Here is a 14,322-nt window from a genome sequence, read left to right on the forward strand (position 1 = left end):
ATTCTACTATACTACAATTGATTTCATACACAAGAAGATGTGCAAGTGGCTATACTGTTAAGATGTTGATATTTTTCTTGCAGTTTCAAGTGTGTCTCGAGGAAGCTTCAAGTGCATGCGTCACCCAAGCGACCTTAAATTTTGCTGGGGGTAGCGCTCTGTTGCGCCGGCAAGAAAACCCAGCTCGCTGGAGAAGCTGAACTGCAGTAGTGAGAGCGGATTGTCGAGACAGCTGTACTTGGCTTGGCTTAGATGTTCGCAATTTTTAAAACATTATAAAAAGCGTTCCGAGGAATCATTAGAAAATATTAATACAAAGTTCTTTACCCCAGCAGGGTTCAGTGCATGCCACCAAAAATAACGTTCCTGGAAAAAAACCATAATTTAATTTCATCAATTGCAATGGGGCGAAACACTGGTAACTTCACGATTGAGAAAGCCTATAGAGCTTAATATTCTTAACATTTGCAATAGATGAAATTAAATTATGGTTTATTTCTAGGAACCTTATTTTTGACATACAGGCCCCTATGGGAGGGTCGAGTTATTTACCGCCGCTCGACACTCAGCATTAGCAGTTTTTACAGCTGGCTGCCAAACCAGCTAACTCTCCTCCTTTCCCATTCCGGACTTAGGACCGGACAATGGTAGAGTACAACTACAGTCTCCTGACTAATTTTTGGGCTTTCAATAGTTAAAAAGTGCAGAACCTAATGCCAAAAACACTAATGTGCACATGACACGAAAAAACACTACTCGACACTTTCAGTGTACAGTACAAGTAATAAATAACAGCCCATTTCTTGAAGTCATAAAAGTTGAAGTCCTCTAAGTAAGCAAATGTTACACAAGTCATTCTAGCCGTCACATGGAAGCTTGCAGCATTAGCACTGTGGGAAATTTTGGTACATTCACTATAAAATGACACGAAGAAAGCTTTGGGACAAAAATTAGACCGGGCCAGGCACATAAGAGAGGAATATGTTTATATTTGTCCAACATGCAGGCACATAAGAGAGGAATATGTTTATATTTGTCCAACATGTCTCTATAGCTCAGGCATCTTGAGTATGTCTTTCATGTCAAAGGACGCAGGTTTGAACTCCACTCCCTCCTTTAACACCTAATTACAATTCCATTACAGGCAATGTAATCGTCATCTTATGGCCGTCCTTACAACATAAAAAAAGAAGAGGATAAAAATTTCTGCCCAATAACCTGGTGGGATAGTTTTAGGGGGAAAAAAACATACAGCCTAACAAATAGGCATGAGGACCAAACAATTTGCTAACATGCCTAGACTTCCCAAATTCTTTGGTTTTTCTGTGGCATGTAGATCACCAAGTTGCAGGAACAGTCCTCGTCCTGGGCGAGATTTTTCCAGACCTTGAGAACTTGATCCTGCAACTGGTCAGCACTCTTCGGTGGGTCGTCTATATAGACATTGAACCTCCTTTGTTTTAATATTACCCATACATTGTCCATGACATACGTCCTATGACTTTGAATGCCAATAAAAAACTGTGGCTTCGGTCTGTCCAAAATGACACCTTAACGACTTTGGCAGATTGGAAAATTAATCCACCAGCATAATGTTCTGGGATGAAATAAACAAACATGTGAGCGGTTAACCAGAGTGGATGATACCAACACGCCAGCACCATCATAAGAGATCCAGTTCCAGCATAAAACACTAGTGTCCTGCCCTTTTAGGCCAGTTCACAAAGAGTAGGTCATATCTAGTACCAGGATCATGATGCCCTCTGACAAGGTCCTGCCAGTCAGTTGAGATGCATGTCTTGTCAGAGAAGACGATGCTTCCCCAATGTACATTCTCTGAAGTTACAACAGAGACTTCACATTCCACATTCCACAGTCATCATCATCATCATCATCATCATCATCATCATCATCATCATCATCATATTCTGCAGTTTCCAGCTGTTGGCCGGGTCTGCTTGGAACATAAGCCTCTCCATCTCCTCTTGTCTTCCCACCACTTCTCCCTAGTCACTCTTGCCCAGTCCTCTACTCTTCTCTGTACAAACTCTTCCACTTTTATCCACCTGTCTCTTGGTCTTCCTCTTGGCCGTTTACCTGTTTTCTCCATTTCGTGCAATCCTCCCCGGTATCCTTTCCTCTTGTCATTCTCGTTATGTGTTCATACCATCTAAGTGTCCGGCTCCATGGCTAAATAGTTAGCGAGCTGGCCTTTGGTCACGGGGGTCCCGGGTTCGATTCCCGGCAGGGCCGGGAATTTTAACCTTAATTGGTTAATTTCACTGGCATGGGGGCTGGGTGTGTGTGTCGTCTTCATCATCATTTCATCCTCATCACGACGCGCAGGTCGCCTACGGGTGTCAAATAAAAAAACCTGCATCTGGTGAGCCGAACTTGTCCTTGGACACTCCCGGCACTAAAAGCCCTACGCAATTTATTATTATTATTTACCATCTAAGTCTAGATGTGTCTATCCTATTCGGTAGTGGCTCTTCTTTTACTATATCTCGAACTTTCTCATTTCTAATCTTACCCCATCTTGTCACTCCTATCCTGCTTCTCAGAAATTTCATTTCACTGGCCTGTATTCTATTCACGGCTCTCTGCCTCATTACACACATCTCAGCTGCATACGTCAGAATAGGTATATAGTACATCCTGTATATCACCCTTTTGCTTCTCTGAGGGACATCCTTGCTCCAAACCAAGCTTCTGACACTTTTCAGGAATTCTCCCGCTTGTCTTCTACGCTTGATTATTTCCTTATCATTTCTTCCACTTTCCTCTATGTTACTTCCTAAGTACTTGAAACTCTCTACCTTCCTAAGCTGTTCCCCTCCAAGCATTATCCGTCTCATAGGTCTCTGCTTCTTTCTAGTTGTGATCACTGTCTCGCTCTTTTGGGTATTAAATTTCATTCCATATTGTTCCACCTCATCTACCCAAGCATCTAACTGTTCCTGGATATCCTCTTCCTTTTCTCCCCAGACTAACAAGTCATCCGCAAACATCATCACTTTCATTTTTCCTTCTCCAATTTTCTTTGCCACTTTTGTCAGTATCTCGTCCATTGTTACTACGAAGAGCAAAGGTGACAGAGCACTTCCTTGTTTTAATCCACCTTTGTACATCTCCTTCACTCTTTCTACAGTCTGTTCCTTGACACCTTTTCTCTGTAAGGCTTCCCAGACCTTGTTTCTACACACACGGTCATAAGCTTTCTCAAAGTCCATGAAGGCCATCACAAGATCCTTACCCCATTCCTAACGACGCTCTTGTAGTTGCCTTAATGCGAATATAAGGTCTACTGTGGACCTTCCTGATCTGAAACCATACTGCTCTTCTCTTAACTTTTCTTCCACCCTCTTTCTGATTCTATTCTCAAACACCTTTGCACAGTGGCATATCAATGTGACTCCCATATAGTTCTTAAACTCTTTTCTATTCCCCTTCTTGAAAATCTTCAGGGGTCTTCCTTTCCTTCCGTACTATTTTCAACACACAATAAAGCCACTGTTTCCCTACCTCTTCTGCTGCCTTCACCATCTCAATACTCACTTCATCTAACCCTGGGGCTTTCCCTTCTTTCATCTTGTCCAGTGCTAGCTCCACTTCTGCCCATATTAAGTCTTTTTCTTCTTCCACATTTCTTACTTCCTCCCTGCTTCTACTTTCCTCCTCAAGAGCATCCTTCTGGGTTTAGTAAATCTTCGAAATACTCCTTCCACATTCCTTTGAGTTTCTCCATTTCTTGCTCTTCGTTTCCATTTTTGTCTATCATTATAACATCTTCCCTCTTACTCCTGACCATTCCATACAGTACTTTTTTATTTCCTTTGCTATCCTCTTCCATCCATTTTTTCTTCTCCTCCGTTACAACCCGTTTAGCTTCTTCCTTTTTCATCTTATATTCTTGTCTTGTCTCTGGTGTCCTCTGTTGAAACCACACTCTGAAAGCTTTATTCTTCTCCCTAACTGCTGCTTTGACTCTGTCGTTACACCATGGGGTCTCCTTGCATCTTTTCCTGGCACTAGTTCTCCCATAAACTTCCTCTGCAGTTTTTACTAGTGTCCTCTTGAACCTTTTCCATTCCTCCTCTCCTGTTTTTGTATTATCTGTTGGTACGTTCAATCTTATTTTTTTCCTGGTATTCTTCCTTGGTTTCCTTTTTCTTCAGTTTCCATATTTTGATGCATATTTCTTGCTTTTCTGTTATTTTCCTTTCTGTCATTGTTCTCAGTTTCATTACCAGTAGTCTGTGGTCACTATCCAGGGCCTCTGATGGCATTACCCTTACCTCTATAACATTCCTCTTCATTTCCCAGTCGTAGATCATGTAATCTACAATGGATTTCCAAGACCAGTCACTGCTATACCACGTTATCTTATGGCTTTCTCTCTTTTTGAACCACCAGTTCCCGACCATCATCCCATTTCTTTTGCACAAATCCAGTAGTCTTTCTCCTTCCTTATTCCGATTTCCCCATCCTTCCGCTCCAAGCACTTTCTCATAACCCTTCCTTTCTATGCCTACATGGGCATTCAAGTCCCCCATTACCACATTATTTTGTCCATTCAATTGTCTGTCCAATTCTTCCTCAAAGTCATCTTTATCCTGTTGCGTGCATCCTGCTTGTGGAGCATACACTTGTACAATTTCCCAGGTTTTACCTTTGACTGTTATTTTGACTTTTATCAATCTGTCACTTATCCCTTTTACTTCCTCTTTCAATCCATTTCTTACTACCACTCCTACTCCATTTCGCTTTCCCTCATCATTTCCTATCCAGTACAACCAAAAACCATTTCGCAGCTCTCTCCTACCCTCACCCCTCCACTTAGTCTCTGCCAGCCCTAATACATCCAGTCTTCTTCTTTCCATCATGTCTACAACATCATCTACTTTTCTGGTCAATGTTTGTATATTCAGTGTGCCAATTCGTAATCCTGTTCCTCACCAGGGTCGTCTGTTACATCCGTCCGGCTTATCGTTCCTTGTTTCCACAGTATGCTCCTCTATTACAGCCTCCTTCCTAACAGCTTTCTGACTATGAAGTTGACAACTCCTCAAACAGCTGATCACCATTTGAGGAGTGCCAGGGAATTCTACCACTGCCCTTCACCGACTCGCCGAGCTGAACAGGTTATCTTCATAAGGTGAGCAAAGGGCCTTATCCTGTTCCTCTGTGGAACAACACGAGCGTCCAGGCTTAGGGCACCTAGCAAACTCCCGATAATTTTCTTTCTAAAGTATTCAGTCCACTGAGCAGGTGTTCATGGAGGAACACGGAATACCTGCCGGTCTCCCTGGCCGAGAAACCATTTTCAAATAGCATGTCCACAGGCTCTCAAGCAGGTCTGTCATCTGCCATGTCGTCCACAACAGAAATATGAAACTTACACATACCGTATGTAGTGTGGAGTCGAAAGATCACCTATGTGCAAGAGAAAGTGGTTCTTATTAGCATGGTAATAATGATTTTCACATATTATTATATCCAGAAACTGGCGTGTAAAATACGAAGGACCATCATCGCAACGAATGTTAATTAGATCACATCTTGTCAAAAGTAAAGTCTAGTTTGAGAGGGAGCCCCGCAACAGTATATTGTTAATTATTTATCACGTAACATTCTAATGACAATAATTCGATTTTACTATCACTGATATGAAATCATTTTTTCGTTCCTCTTTTCACGTGCATGTGGATACTACAGTAATTACAATAACGGTGACTTACAGTGAATACCCTCAGTCAGCACATATACACAGTGCTTTGAGTCCAAGCCAGGAATTTTGATAGCTCGTATGTTCATTGGCTACGAGGACAGTTTGAAAAGTTCTCGGAATCACTGCTAGATGTCAGTGCTAGAGCTACAAAGTTCCCGCGCAATAATTACACATCCTTTGTGAGTGAACACGTGGTGCGTCAGTGCTCTAGCTGCAGGAGCATGGTAGTGACGACTCTTTGTTGTTGTTCCCGCGTAGTGATTTGTGACAATGGAAAAAACTGAGATTCGAGCAGTGATTAAATACTTTGTAAAGAAAGGTATGAAAGCAAAGAAAATTCATGCCGACTTTCAGAACACACTGGGGGACTCTGCTCCTTCATTTTCAACTGTTGCCAAGTGGACCAGCGAGTTTAAATTTGGTCGGGAGAGCTTGGATGATGATCCGCGTAGTGGACGGCCAAAAAGTGTTACGACCCCAGAATTTATCGCAAAAGTGCATAATGGTCATGGAAGATCATCGACTGAAAGTGCGGGAGATTGCTGAAGCTGTAGGGATGTCTTCTGAACGGGTATATTATATTTTAACCGAAGAATTGGGTATGAAAAAATTATCCGCAAGATGGGTGCGCGGCTCTTGACATTGGACAATAAACGCACCAGATTGGAAATGTCTGAACAAAGTCTGGCCCGTTTTCAGTGCAACCAACAAGATTTTTTGCACTGGTTTGTGACTACAGATGAAACTTGGGTCCACTACTATACCCCAGAGACAAAACAGCAGTCAAAGCAGTGGAAACATGCTGATTTTCCACCACCAAAGAAAGCAAAGGCAGTGCATTCGGCCAGAAAAGTCATGGCCTCAGTTTTCTGGGATGCAAAAGGCATTCTGCTGATAGATTATTTTCCTACTGGCCAAACAATTACGGGGCAATACTATGCAAACCTCCTAGACCAACTACAGGAAAAGATATGCGAAAGAAGGCCTGGTTTGGCAAGGAAAAAGGTCATCTTTAATCAGGACAACGCTCCGACACACACAAGTGTTATTGCCATGGCAAAACTTGAACTGGGGTACGAATTGTTGCCACATTCACATCATTCACCTGATTTGGCACCATCAGACTTTCATCTAATCCCCAAGCTGAAAATTTTCCTCAGTGGACGGAGATTTTCTACAAGGGAAGAAATGACAGCCGAACTGGAGAGGTATTTTGCAAGCCTGGAGGAATCTCATTTTCGGGATGGGATCAAGGCATTGGAACATCGCTGGACCAAATGCATTAGTCTACAGGGAGACTATGTTGAAAAATAAAAGAAGTTCCACCGAGGTAAGATACTTAATTCTAGTACATTCCGAGAACTTTTCAAACCACCTACGTATTTCTATACCTCTAATATCTAAAGTTGCATTCTGACAGGTCTTCGAGGGAGGTCCATTAACTGCCTGCCGGGGCGGGATAAAGGAAGTGGGGGTATGGTTGGTATGGAAATGAGGGTGGGGCAACTATGGTTGCCATGGAGATAAATCTTCTGGCCAGCTCATCTTGCTTGGAGTTACCAAACCTCTCACTTCTGAGTTAGATCTTGTCGCAAGCAATTCAGTGTGAGTGGCATTCTATTTCTGTTTTGTGGCCAGTGGTAAGTATCTAACGGTATTTTAAATACTAATTACGTACAATCATTGTATTTCAATATTTATTTTGAGTACAATGAATTCTCCTCAAGGGAGAAGGAGGCCCAGGACTCGTCCACCTTGTGAAAAAAATACAACCGGCCATGGTGTGACAATTCATCACCAAGGAAGAGAAATGATATGTGCCACAAGGGAATTCTTTGAAAAGGAGGCTGCGAATTTATTGGAAAGGAATGTTCCCTTAATTCCATTCCAGAGAGTCCAGGAACGCACTGCCAAAGCTCTTAGAGTTAGCAGAACTACTGAGACAAGAGTTACGATGGAGAAATATAAGAACTACGCCTGGAAAGAAGCGGCCTAGAACTTCCAAAATTACAAAGCTAGATCTGTATAAAGAGGATGCTATTCGCCATCACATATATTCCTACTATTCCAGGAGGGAACATCCAACAATTAAAAAGCTGCTTATTCTTCCTTACTGAAAATGGTTCATAACCTTGGTTTTGAATATAAAACTATTAACAGTAAGAAGCTGCTGTTGGAGAGAGGTGACGTAGTAGCTCTAACGAGTACCTTCCTACAGAAGATTCGAAGGCGGGAACTAAGGTCTACTGTGTGGCTAGACGAGACATGGGTTAATGCTGGCCATACCAGAAATAAGGGATGGCTCTCTCAAGGGAACGATCGCAGGACCAAGTGGAAGAGGAGGGCGACCACAACCGATACCGAAAGTGGATTGAGGAACAGCTAATCAAAATCAAATCAAAAATCAAAATCTCTTTATTTGCAAATGAGGTGTCTACCTCGGTGGCAAATGGTACACTAAAATACATTATTGTCAAGCACTAAATTTTAAATTAACAGGAGACGAAGAAAATTTTCCTAGAATACAATATTATACAATTTACGCTAATAATTTTTTCTATTAAACATACACATCATCCTTAATAAATTTATATTGTTTACAAAATTCTACTTATAATAATATCTTACAAACATAGTCACAGTACGGTATGTGAAATTACTTCTAATAATACTATACAACTGGTATAAGATTAAAATTAACACTGAATTTATTTACATATTTATATTTTACCCATTTTGGAACCTAAGTAGCATAACGACCTGCTGCGTCTTAACCAGAGCCCCTTTTGCCACCACTTTTCAGAGTTCCTGAAGGGCCTTCACAGCTACCGTAGCGGTCCCAGGGCCCTCGAAGTCCCCACTGTACTTCACCCCTACAGGCAGTCCCCTACTTGGGCTGTCCAAACTCCTTAGACCAGGGGATGGAATTAATTTATTCACACACATTCTTTATTTACATTAACCTGCACTGGTCGAATGCCCTCTAACATTTCATTTATTTTCTCTGTTGCTGTTTATTCTCTTCTTGAATATCTGTACAGATTTTGGAAAAGGATCAAACACTACCCCTGGTAAACTGTTCCACTCCTTCACACCCTTCCCAATGAATGAAAATTTACCCCAGTCGCTTCTGCTAAAATTCCTTCTAATTTTATATTTGTGGTCAGTCCTGCCGATATAATTATTTTCCAACTGAAGCCTCTCACGGATATCTCCCCATGCTGCTTCTCCTGTATAGGCTCTATATAAACCTATAATTCTAGTTTTCTCCCTTCTCTTACTTAAAGTTTCCCACCCTCGTTTCTTTAACATTTCTGACACACTACTCTTTCTCCTGAAATCCCCTGTTACAAATCTTGCTGCTTTCCTCTGCACACTATCTATTTCTTTTATTAGGTATTCTTGGTGAGGATCCCAAACACTGTTTGCATATTCCAATAATGGACGAACCATACTTAAGTAACCTTTCTCTTTTAATTCTTTGTTGCATCCTTTAAGTAGCCTCATTATGACATGTAACGATCTGTATACTTTCCCAACAATGTCATCCACATGACCCTTCCAGTGCAAATTACATTCAAATCTTACACCTAAGTATTTGCACTTGCCATCTTTTGGGATAACTACCCCATCCAAAGTATATTCAAATCCAGTTTTAAAACTCCTGTTTGTAAATGTTGTAACAGTTGATTCGCCTCCATTAACCTTCATGTTATTCTCTTCAACCCATTGTTGGATATTCTCAAGGTCCCTTTGTAATTCTGAACAATCCTCAATGGTATTTATTTCCCTATAAACAATTATGTCATCTGCATACAATCTTATTTTTGATGTTATATTGTTCCCTAAATCATATACATATATTAAGAAAAGTAATGGACCGATTATACTACCCTGTGCAATTCCCTTCCAAACTTTCTCCTCCTGCGATACGTTAATTCCTACTTTGACTTTCTGAACCCTTGAATTTAGAAATCTTCTTATCCAACGTATAACCCTTACATCCAATCCTATTCCCTCCAATTTCTTTAATAATATTTCCATGTTCCACTCTATCAAAGGCTTTGGAAAGATCTATGGCTATGCAATCTAACTGGCCTCCTGAATCTAACTGATCTGATATGTCCTGCTGAAATCCCACCAGTTGTGCCTCGCAAGAAAATTTCTTTCTAAATCCATACTGGCTCCTCATGAACCAATTTTTATCATCACATATCCCTCTGATGTACTTTGCTATTAAACTCTCCAGTATTTTACAAACTATACTGGTCAGGCTGATTGGTCTGTAGTTCTCTGGTTTCCTTTTATCACCCTTTCCTTTATAAATTGGTATTATTATAGATTCCTTCCATTCCTTTGGTATCACACTATTATTTATGACATAGTCAAAGAGAAATTTTAAATAAGGCACTATATACCACCCCATTGTCTTTAATACCTCCCCAGTAATTTGATCACTTCCTGCTGCTTTTCCTTGCTGAAGCAGTTGGATTTCTCTGAAAATATCTTCATTTGTGAATGAGAAGCTTCTTGTTTCCCTCTGTGTCTCTCCCTCTCTATCTTCTATTACGGTTTCCAAGTCCTGACAATCTTCTACTGAATCTCGGAATTCCCTACTAAAGAGGTTTGCTTTCTCAGTATCTGTTAAATAGTGTTCACCCCCTTCTCCCACCATTGTAGGAATTTGGATTCCTTTTCCTTTTTGATTCCTAATATATGAATACAGCTTTTTCCATTTCCCTTTGTGGTCATTACCCTCTTGAAGAATGCCATTCATATAATTCTCTTTTGCTTCCTTTTTCACTCTATTCAGTTCCCTCATTAGCTGTTTTCTACTTTCTCTACTCTCCCTACCTTCTTTGATTTTCCTGTTTACTATTCTACATTTTCTTTTTAATTTTCTTATTTCCCTTGTATAATAAACAGGGTCTGAGGTCATTTTACCCTTCTTAACAGGTACAAATCTCTTCTCTCCTTCCCAAATGATTCCTTTAAATTTAGCCCAAAGTGTATCCACATTACTCACTTCACTTATCCAACAACTGAATTGTGATTTAAGGTAAGTCCCAAATTCATCAACTTTAGTTTTTCTGTACAATTTCTTGTCTTGTGTGACCCTCTTATTAAGCCTTTTTGGTACCAGTCCTACATCCATTATTACAGCCTTATGGTCACCTATTCCTTCAATTACCTCAGTTTTATCAACAATTTCCCATGGTTTAACCAAGAATACATCTAGCAAGTTATTGAGACGAGTTGGTTCTTGTACTACTTGTGTAAATCCTCCCTCCCAAATTAACTTATTTGCCAGTTTCTGTTCATGGGCTTCACTTGCAGCTCCATTCCATTCAACTTCAGGCAAGTTTAGATCTCCCCCAATTATTACCGTATCATTATTGTTTTTATGAGTATAATCTATTATTTTCTCAAATATTTCCATGTCTCTTTCCTCTCTTCCAGGCCTATATGTTCCTATAATTCCCACCTCCTTCATATTATCACAAACTAATTTTATCCCTAATATTTCATCCCTTTCATCAGTAAACCATTCATGCGAACAATAAGTTTCCTTCACCAGAATAAATACCCCTCCTCCCTTTTTATCTCCTCGGTCTCTACGATAGACTGTATACCCTTCTGGAAATACTTCTGTATTACCCACCCCTTCTCTCAACCACGATTCCACTCCTATCACCACATCCGTCTCATAAGATTCCATCAATGTACCGAATTTTAATTGTTTATTTACTACACTCTGACAGTTTACCAAGAGCAATATCAGACCTCCTTCCTCCCTAAAACTTGACTGTTGCAATTGGGTAACGTTTGACTCATGAGTTGAGAACTTCCCTGGAACCCAGATCCTTGTACATAGATCTTGATTTAAGGGTCTGGGTTTTCTGGCAAGTTTCCCTGTATGTGCCAGTTTAGTGGTATGGGTTTTCATAAGTACAGATTAGTTTGCAAATCTCTGTTGATAATTGTAGCAATTTGTCTACAGAGAGTTGCTTTTCCATTACCATTTAGATGTAACCCATGTCTAGTGAACATTTGCCTGCCAAGACCTAAAGTATCTACTACATAGACATTTCTAAAACTCTTACTTAATCTCTTGATTTTTATATTTACATCATGTACAGCTTTGTTCACATATGAGTCCTCTAAAAGGTCAAACCTGGGTGGCACATTTACTACAATTACTTTTGAGTCAGGTAGTTTAGAAATCTTACCTCTGAGAGTCGTAATTAATTCCTCACCTTCATTTGCAAACATCAAACCGAACAGCGTGATAGCGATGGAAAATGCTCCCTACCACAGTGTCCAGCTTGAAAAGGCCCCAACAAACGAAATGATAGACTGGTTAGTTTGTCACGGAGTCAAAGCAAACAAGGAAATGACGAAGGAAATTCTCCTAGGCCTCAACAGGGAAAAGAAATTTAGAATACCAGTGTATCACATTGATGAAATCGCCAAAGAGCAGGGCCATGACGTCATAAGACTGCCCCAATATCACTGCCATTTTAACCCTATTGAACTTACATGGTCTCAAGTTAAGGGTTTGCGGTAAACAACAAGCGATTCTTTCCCCATGTGTGAAACTGTGTTTTTCCAGTCTTCGGCTGTTACTCGATTGATTCCCTCAGACACAGGTCTTTCGACCTCTGCCAGTGTGAATCGCTTGTTGTTTACCGCAAACCCTTAACTTGAGACCATGTAAGTTCAATAGGGTTAAAATGGCAGAGTAGAGTAGAGTAGAGTACCTGGCACATTTTTTTTAATAGCGGTATTCTCAGGTAGGCCTAATCCACGGATGGTGTTCTTAATCATTTTGTAGTGGCTCAGTCCGTTCTATCTCACCTTCGCTGCTGCGGCTGTCAGGGCTTGAATAGGAGCCAGGACTGGAGGAACCTTCCATCTGTATTATTTCATCCACCTCGTTGTCCAAAGGCATCTCCTTTTCTATAGTAGTCTTAATTTCTGGTGGTGTGGAAAAGAGTATACGATGTATGACCGCCCGTTCCCTTTTCGCCTTGAACTCAGGGGTACAGAGACAAAGTATAGAACAAAGGGCATGTTGAAGGATTTTTTTTTTTTTTTTGCTAGTTGTTTTACGTTGCACCGACACAGATAGGTCTTACGGCGACGATGGGACAGGAAAGGGCTAGGAGTGGGAAGGAAGCGGCCGTGGCCTTAATTAAGGTACAGCCCCAGCATTTGCCTGGTGTGAAAATGGGAAACCACGGAAAACCATTTTCAGGGCTGCCGACAGTGGGGTTCGAACCTACTATCTCCCGAATACTGGATACTGGCCGCACTTAAGCAACTGCAGCTATCGAGCTCGGTGTTGAAGGATTTGTCAGGCTATAGGTACCAACATTGTTAAAGAATAATATTATTGAATTTATGCCCAGCAGCACTTTCAAATACCACTGGACTGAGCCAGGATTGAACTTGCTAAGTTGGGATCAGAAGGCCACCGCTCTAATGTCTGAGCTTATCAGCCCGGTCCCTGTTAAAGATAATGGGACATAAAACCAAGTCAGTCACAGTCTGGCCAGATATATAGTCTACAACAGATCACAGCGGTCCGAATGCAATTTTTTTTTCTATTTGTTTTACGTTGCACCGACACAGATAGGTCTTATGGTGACGATGGGATAGGAAAGACTTAGGAATGGGAAGGAAACGCCCGTGGCTTCAATTAAGGTACAGCTCCAGCATTTGCCTGGTGTGAAAATGGGAAAACCATCTTCAGGAATGCCGACAGTGGGGTTCGAACCCACTATATCCCGGATGCAAGCTCATAGCTGCGCGCCCCTAACCCCACCACCAACTTGACAGTTGCGGTCTGAATGAACGAGGGAACAACTGAGCATGAAGCGAGGGGTAAGAGAAGGGAATCCTGGAATGTGGCAACGTCGTGAAATGGCAAGTGCAATGCTCCTCCCTCCAGCCCTAGCTGCCAGAACCCAACTTTAGTTACCGGTATTAGAGGTATAGAAAGGTACAATTTTTTGAGGGAATAGGTCACCGATACATTAAAACGAATTAAAGGTGATCTAGAGCTTCCTTCTCCATATGTTTAAATTTGATGCTTCATAGATAAACAAGAAATCCCACTACGTTACAATTTCTGACACTAGTCACCTATAGGCCTAGACGATTTTACTGATATCAAGGGGTGACATGAATACAAATCTAACCTACAACCAAATATATGTAACAAATGTTTCCTACATCACACATCCTACGTATCGGAAGTGAAATAACTATACGCAATAAACACATCTTACCGGCCAGTCAAACGTCTCGAGGTAACCGCTCATGTATAGGCAATGTTTGTAAACAAGACAGACTTCTAATCAAAGAGTTCTGTTCTGTTCGTGAAGTTTATTTGGGCTCGTTATTTCACCCAGACACTATACCGTATGATATTTGTACTAGATCTACACACGCACACAATTTCAATAAAGTAGTACACCAATGCAGTTGACAATGTTTTCGGAGTACAAGTACTTGAAGATTGAGGGAAGTATAGTAGACCATGCAGCAGACTCACAAATGGTTTCAAAGCACTGAAAGTAGATCAA

At 41.0% G+C, this 14,322-nt stretch overlaps 1 protein-coding gene across 5 annotated transcripts in view; it reads right to left on the reverse strand.

Annotated features, from left to right (window-relative positions):
- The window catches only part of LOC136875853 (protein bric-a-brac 2), a 229,647-nt gene extending 215,545 nt beyond the window's left edge, over positions 1-14,102 (reverse strand). For all 5 annotated transcript variants that reach the window (XM_068228272.1, XM_068228266.1, XM_067149491.2 and 2 more), the window contains exon 1: positions 14,026-14,102. The gene's annotated coding sequence lies outside the window, so the exon portion shown is untranslated. The remainder of the gene's footprint in view (positions 1-14,025) is intronic.
- Between the last annotated feature and the right edge of the window lie 220 nt (positions 14,103-14,322).

This window comes from Anabrus simplex, chromosome 1 (genome assembly GCF_040414725.1).
Source record: "Anabrus simplex isolate iqAnaSimp1 chromosome 1, ASM4041472v1, whole genome shotgun sequence".
In the NCBI taxonomy this organism is placed as follows: Eukaryota; Metazoa; Arthropoda; class Insecta; order Orthoptera; family Tettigoniidae; genus Anabrus; species Anabrus simplex.